Here is a 7,521-nt window from a genome sequence, read left to right as displayed (position 1 = left end):
GGAACTTGCAAATTCTCCGTGGCATCTCGCTTAGCATATAAAGCAGAGCATGCCGGCTTTTATTCTCGACTAAATATCGATGACAGCGCTTGTTACGGTTGATTGATGAGCTTCATAATTAGACGGGGCCACTGCTGTCGACTATTAATGAGGGTATTGTGCGTGGAGTGCTTCCCCCTGCACTGCCGATTTCTGAGGCGTCTAATATTTTGCAAGAGAATTTTGTGAGATGGCGACCTGCACACAATAGTCCCGTTGATGGAGGTATGCATAAACATCATGGTCCATTTTGTAGAACACAAAAACTCTTGGGTCCGTATCTCACACCGTCCGTGGTGCTCTTCTCCTGCACCTTTCAAACTAATTAAAGGAGCTAATCGTTAATAAATAACCTCTTATACCAACAGTGAGGTATATGATTTGGAGGATGAATAATTCAATTTAGCTAAAAAAAATTGGTTTTGGTCTCTATAGCTAATTTCCCTAGTCATGACAACTGTGAGGAGGGTGAATTTCTATATAACTCTCCCGTTTTAATTATATTAAGGCTTAAAGTTATGCATAATTAAGGGCGTGGTCACTTTGATTGACAGGTTAGCACCGTCATTGGGCGCTAGCCGCTTGTCTGCTCTGCTAGCTCCGCTAACAATCACTACACTTGACCTGTAGGAGATGTTGGTGGTGTTGAAGCGTTTTGAATGCAAATATCAGACATAATATGGCTTGCTGTGCGATTAATTGTACTAACAGACCGTCCAGGAAGTCTGGTCTCCAGTTTTGTCGGTAAGTGAAATTGTATTATTATTTTATTTATATTTTAGCACCGTTAGCACTAATCATCAGTGTGTCTGCTCCATGGAATGTATAAAGGATCGTCTGCTCACGACCGGCAACCGGGAGCAACGAGACCACAGGGTGTGCTGTTGACTTTTAGCGGGATAGGGCCGCGAGTAGCATACGGTAGCATGTAGCCTAGCTTGGAAGCCTTCGCTAGCTTGGTAGCTTCGAGCTAGATGGTTGTGTTTCAGTAGCCACGCCCGCTTCAACTCAAACCCTATGTCCATATTTGGATTAGCCGAGAGCGGGCGGGAGGTAGACTGAGAAGATGTTGACGGTGGGAGTCGCCCACCAAGTACCCCTGACTGCAGGCCGCAGATCGAGGCGGTAACCTCCTGGCAGCACATTGACAAATGTCAATACTGCATGAAGAAAAAGATTATGAACACAGCAGCCTACAACATTGTGAACTAATAACAATGCAATAAAAGTCTCATATTTGCAGGAAGAAATAGTTATTTAAACATCTATAACATACTTCCAGAATGTGTGAGTTATGTTATACAAGGTTATATATGCCAATTTAATTGCCAGCCTTTTCGATTAAGTCTGGTGTTGTTTTGTTGTTGCTTGCAGTAGTAGTCCGTTACTTATATCGTGATGAGTCATCCGTCTGTTTTGATAAATGTTAAAACTTTTGTTTTATTATGTCATTGTTAATATATAGTTACTACCCATCCTGCCATGCTAATGACACATTGTGTAACATTTTACATTTACCAAAAACATTTTCCTCATTGCAATGTAGACAGACTATAGTGAGCAGCTGAATGTGCTTTGTACATTAACTTATACCAGACTCAGAAGGCCACAACATCATGTTTTTAGTAAACAACATAATGAACACTTGATATAAAAATAACAGAAAACAAATATAAAGAAAAGATAATAATCACAGCAAACTAATTAAACAAATAATAACTTATTATTATTACAAATAATCAACAAAATCAATCAAACATGTTGCTGCCTCGATGGTGTCTCTCAGGAAAGCATATTTTTCCTTGGAGAAAAAGTAAGAATAAACAGTAAGACTAGTGGCTCTGAGTGAAAAAAAATGATTTCCCACTTCCCCAAAACCACGAAGGCATGCAAATAAAAGCAACTATTACTGAAGGTTTTCAGTGATATCTATAAGTACTTAACAAGTCATCACAACTATTTGATCTTGCTATGCATTAAGCCTTCAGCATCACACACATTAGAATGCATACCAAGTTCCCAGATGCCACTTCGCTCTGCAATTGGTGTTCAGTATTGTCTAGAAAAAATACAGAATGTGTTCTGTGTCTCTACTGTGTGCACTTGAGGGGCCACTGGGTGCTTACGTGCTTTTAAGTGCTTCACAAAGTGTGCTCTGTTTATAAAGGCTTGTGTGCAATAGCAACAATGAAAGTGTGTTGAACTTCTGCAACTCAGACCACACTTTATGATTGTGAACTCTTAAAGAAAGGAATGACAATAAAGTGACAAGTTATACAATTAAGTAAAATACATAATATGGGAAATGTAAAATAAGTTAACATCAAATATTTTCAATAAAGAAAGAAGGTGTACCTCTGTGCCTCACTGAAGCATGGCCTTTAATGTGGTACTCAAGCATCATTTGTGCACCCTTAAATGTGCAGAAGGGGCAGTGATAGAGACCGCTGCTGCAGGTCTTTATTTGGGGAGTCTCGCCCTCCAATATTACACTAACGTGTCTCTACGTCAGAGGAAATATTGCATACACATAAAAAGCATGATTATTACAAATGCATAAAATAAGCAATATGCATTTAATTTGATAACCACGGAACCCGTAAAGGGACATGGGGAAATAAAAGAAAGTTAAATGTTTCCCGTGCGCACGCGAAAGTTTCCCGTGCTCACGCGAAAGTTTCTCGTGCTCACGCGAAAGAGAAAGTATTTCGAAAACAAGTAGCCATCAGATGTGCAGGCATATACTTGTACATGAAGTCATGAGATATACCTGACAGGGTAATAACTAAAAGCAGATAAGGTGAGAATGAATGTTAACTTGTATAAAGTAAACAATAGACTGTCACTATAGAGTAATATTTCTATCTTTCTGGTGCAAGCACCTTCCGTTCAATGGATTTCCGTAGGCCTACAAGCAACACCTGCGGACAGTTATGCAGAACGCCGCGGCCTAAAATTAAACAAATCAGCTGGTATATAGGTAGGCTATATCTGCGTATTCCATCTATATGTCCAAAATACAATCATTGAAGATCTCGAAAGAGACCAGTAGGCCGGTCTAGCCACATTAGTGTGCGTCTTTCACCGCATAGCCTACTATGAACAGTTAAAAAAACGAGTCAATAGTCTATGGTGTTTACATCCAAATGCTGAAATTGCCCCTTTTAGTGTGTCAATTTCTGTGTTGGAATTCAATCGTCTCCTCAGGGCTATACCTGTTGATGTTTTTATACGTTTGCCTTTCAGATCGACATCGACGTCATAGGTGTTATGACTGATGAGCAGCTAAGAGAGTATATAGAACAATATGGGGACCGACTTGAAATCCGTGCATTTTGTCGCCAAAAAAATGTGAAGTCAGGAGGAGTGGAGACAGTTAAGTCTTCTCTCATGCAAAAAGTAAGAGAGAGGCTAGGGGAAAACCATAGGAAAACTCCTGACAACCCAGAAGAAGGCCCTGGTATTGGAAACCAACATGCCGTCAAAGATACCCGGCGGGTTGAGATGGGATGGCTCCATTCTGAGGACGGCACTTTTCACCAAATAAAAACCAAAAAGGGAGGTGGAACACGACACCTTTCGGTCCGGAAATCAATAACGATGAGAGAACTGCTGGAGACAGGCAAAGGCTTGTTTTTTCCAAATGGACATTCGTCCAAAGGGCCGATGGCAAACTTCGAATTTGATATTCGTGATTATAGTCACAGCACAGTATCCCCTGAAGTCACAGTGGGCCAGCTGTACGAGCAGACCAAACTAAAGATGTTGCGCGTCTACACAACCACACTGGCTAAAGACGTGACACCGGTATCTGATGCATCATCGGACTTTGAGCCCCCAGAGGAGAGTCCAATGAAGGTAATGTATCTTCTGCCTCGTATCAATACTATATTGTATTTATATTGATAGGCTATTAATTGTGAAATCTGGGGCGGGAGGTGGTTATCAAGTGGTAGCCCACTGTGGACAAACATTAGACTGGGTAAACCCAGCCCGATATGCCGGCGATTTGATTTCGCCCTGCAGCGTAAATAAGATTGAGCTTGGTCTGGTTATAGCCAGGCTAGACAAACATGTATTTCAGATTCTAAAATGAAAATAACAGAGTAATTACTGAATAGTAATGGGCCACAGAATTTGACAAAGACTCGTGTATGATAAGTCAAGGTGCGCCGCCAGAGAGGCGCTTAGCTGCTGCGGGCCTTTCTCACTTAAAGTGTCATTCCGGAGGACAACAGTGAATATAGGCTACTGTTGGTCTTATTAAATGTGCACTGTACATTCACTGTTAGCCTCAGTGATTTGTGAAGATAAATATATTGTCTTAATTCAATGTCAAATCTATTAGGAACAAGAAGCCTGCAAAGTAAAAAACTGATCAAGGGTGGTAGTTGAGTTGCAACAAGAGGTTATATTTGCTCCACTGACTTCTCCCTACACTTATAACAAGTTCCGAAAGATTTTGTTGAACAGTTGGACATTGTGTGGCTGAAAACATAAGCCTCATTTCGTGGACCCAGTCTGTGATAGAACTTGTGTTGTATGGAGATTAATTTGTGCAGTAATGTTCAAAAATTACTTTTTAAGATTCTAACAAAAACATATGTATTAAAAGTTATAGTTTCCTGTAGTGGCATTTAAGTTACATCTGCATGACACAGCAGCTATGTTTAGAATAAATCACAGGTGAAATCTATGAGGACAGAGAGATGGAGAGATCATGATTTCGTTGCGAACAACCAATGTAATTTGAGCTTAAATTTTGACTGCAGCTAATGGAAATGGGCCAATGGTTTTCAATTCAATGCCACATTAACTCAATGCATATACCAGGAAAAAGAACTTGCTCAGGTGCAAGGTGTGAATGTGATAGTACACATGACTGCTTGGATCAGATGATGCAAAATCAAAGATAAGGTAACAATTGCACGTTTGTTTGTATGTTTTTTAATTGAATTATCAACAGACAGGAGAACCAATCAGCCAATCAAGACAAGCAACTCCTGTGATGAGTAAAACAGAGGTTCTGCATCCACCATCTGCCAATACTTGCCAATCAACAAGCAGCCATGGATCTGAAGATGAATGTTTAATGGCTGAGTCAAATCAAGATGCAAACCAGTCGTTAAATTATGAGGCAGATCTTGCCCTTGCCATCCAAGCATCTCTTGAGGAATTCGAAGTACACTTTGGACCCGTTATTGGTGATGATGGGGATAATCAAGACTTCACCCTTCCCTGGAATCCACATGACTTTAACAGTATGCAGGTATAGTTTAGAACTAAGCTCTAACATTACTGCCATGGATGACTGCCATTATTGATCCATTTGAAGAGTTGTTCTTATAATTACAATGTCTATAAAATGTACAAAATACAGTGAGAAATTGCCAATGTCTTCAGATTGATTTTTCATCCAAATATTCCAAATTAAAAGACATTCTATTTATTGTGATGTAACAAGAGAAAAGCAGCACATCTATTTCATTTATAATATCTACTGTACCTAATCACACCTTTTCATGCTGATTAATATATTGATTGTCAAATATGTTTATTCATTTTATACTTACTAATTGATGAATCAATCAACAATCACATCTAATTGCCTTTTTTTAAATCTTGTAGCACTCTACACTGAATGACGGACCTGAATCATCAAGCAGTCTTCCAGCTGCACCAGACCAATCTGAAAAAGGAATTTCTCCTTGTGAAAGTAAGACGAGTAAACATAGTCGATGATGTCCTTAATGTCTTCATGGAACCAAAAGTAATGAAAGCTAATCTAAAAATGGAGTTTACAAATGAGAAAGCTGTGGATAGTGATGGTGTGTCAAGAGAGGCATACTCCGCGTTCTGGGAACATTTCTTGGAACAGTGTGAGGGGGAAGAATAACGAGTACCCAGACTGCAACCATACTATTCCGAGAAGAAATGGCAAGCTCTTGAAAGAGTGTGGTTGAAAGGATACCTGGACCACAAATTCATGCCAATCAGACTGTCACCAGCTTTTGTTCTAGCCTGTTGTCAAGGAGTTAGTTCGGTGGATGAAGAATTCTTGATGATGTCATTTGCCAGATTTCTTTCAGGGAATGAGCGTGCATCGCTTGAAAAAGCACTACAGGGCAACATTGATGAAACTGTTGAAGAGGACTTACTTGAGATCTTCTCAAGAATGGGCTCACACTGCCTGCCCTCTAAAGACAACTTATGAGCTGCCATCTTAACAATGGTGCACAAAGCTCTGATTCAAGAGCCTAAGTTCATAATTGACTGTTTCCACTCCAGTATTCACAATGCTGTGCTAGCACTCATAACCAAAGAGAGCATAATGGAGCTTTACGAATCTAAGAGGCCAACTAACAAGAAAGTGGCCCAGATGATAAAGCCACCAACTGAAAGTCTAAATCCACAAGAGCAGACAGCTCTTAACCACCTGCTACGGTATGTTAGAAGCATCAACCCAAAAAAATTTGAGATGTTCTTACGCTTCTGCACAGGATCCACTGTGCTGTGCAAAGACACAATCGAAGTAACTTTTAATAGATTGCGTGGTTTAAGTCGCAGGCCTGTAGCACATACGTGGAGCGTTTCTTGAGTTACCATGCACCTACAGCTCATACCCTGAGTTTCGTAAAATAATTTGACAATATCCTGTCTGGTGACTGCTTTACAATGGATATTGTGTAGTGAATGTAAGGGAATTTACACATGTCCATCTTCCACAGATATTGGTATGACATTTTTCGGTAACATTTTATTTTATGGGGTCCCAAATACAGTGTATCTACACCATGAAGTGTAACAAACTGTGTAACAATATGTAATATCATGTATCATGTATGTAACCACTGACCCTTACCCTATGTACACTGTAAATGCATGGTATTAGTACACAGTTTGTTACGCTGCACTTAGGGATTTAGATACGTTTGATCATTGTAAAATAAAGTTTTACCCATTTGGGTTTACATTTAGTCAGAAAGGTCTGTGATCATATTTGTTCATTCATGTATTACAACTAAGACAACAGTGCTGGCTACTACAAGGAGAGGAAATGTAATCAGATGAACTGTTTTTATTTTTGTTTTATTTTGTTATTGTAACATTTATTTTGCTGTGATATGTGCCAGTACTCTGAGTTTGGAATTTTGCTTAAGTCCAAAAGACAGGTCTAGTTTAATAATTTGGACAAGTCAGAAAGGTCGGTCCGTGTAGCCTACTTATAAAAATGATTGCATACACAAATATTTGCATGTTGGTACTGTTCTGTCAAGAGCATAACATTGTTCAATTTTGTTCAATAAAGATTCCTTGTTCTTCTTTTCTTTATTGTGGTTTTGTTTGTTTCCTGTTCATTACAGTTTTAAAGTCAAAGTAAAACGTCAATGACAATGCTCCTGTCCTGTACCACAACAAATGTAGTTGCATCTCAAATTAGAGCGCAGATCTTATCTCATTCTTCAAATGCAGGTACAAATC

General features: G+C 39.4%; 1 long non-coding RNA gene across 1 annotated transcript; it reads left to right on the top strand.

Annotated features, from left to right (window-relative positions):
• The first annotated feature begins 645 nt into the window (after positions 1–645).
• LOC134867556 (uncharacterized) lies at positions 646–7,297 on the top strand. Its single transcript, XR_010166146.1, has 4 exons — positions 646–783; positions 3,286–3,897; positions 5,006–5,308; positions 5,668–7,297. It is a non-coding gene; the product is annotated as an uncharacterized LOC134867556 (long non-coding RNA).
• The last annotated feature ends 224 nt before the right edge of the window (positions 7,298–7,521 follow it).

This window comes from Eleginops maclovinus, chromosome 7 (assembly GCF_036324505.1).
Source record: "Eleginops maclovinus isolate JMC-PN-2008 ecotype Puerto Natales chromosome 7, JC_Emac_rtc_rv5, whole genome shotgun sequence".
NCBI classification, from domain to species: Eukaryota; Metazoa; Chordata; class Actinopteri; order Perciformes; family Eleginopidae; genus Eleginops; species Eleginops maclovinus.
Note: the sequence above shows the minus strand (reverse complement) of the source record. Positions and strands in the feature narration are given on the sequence as shown.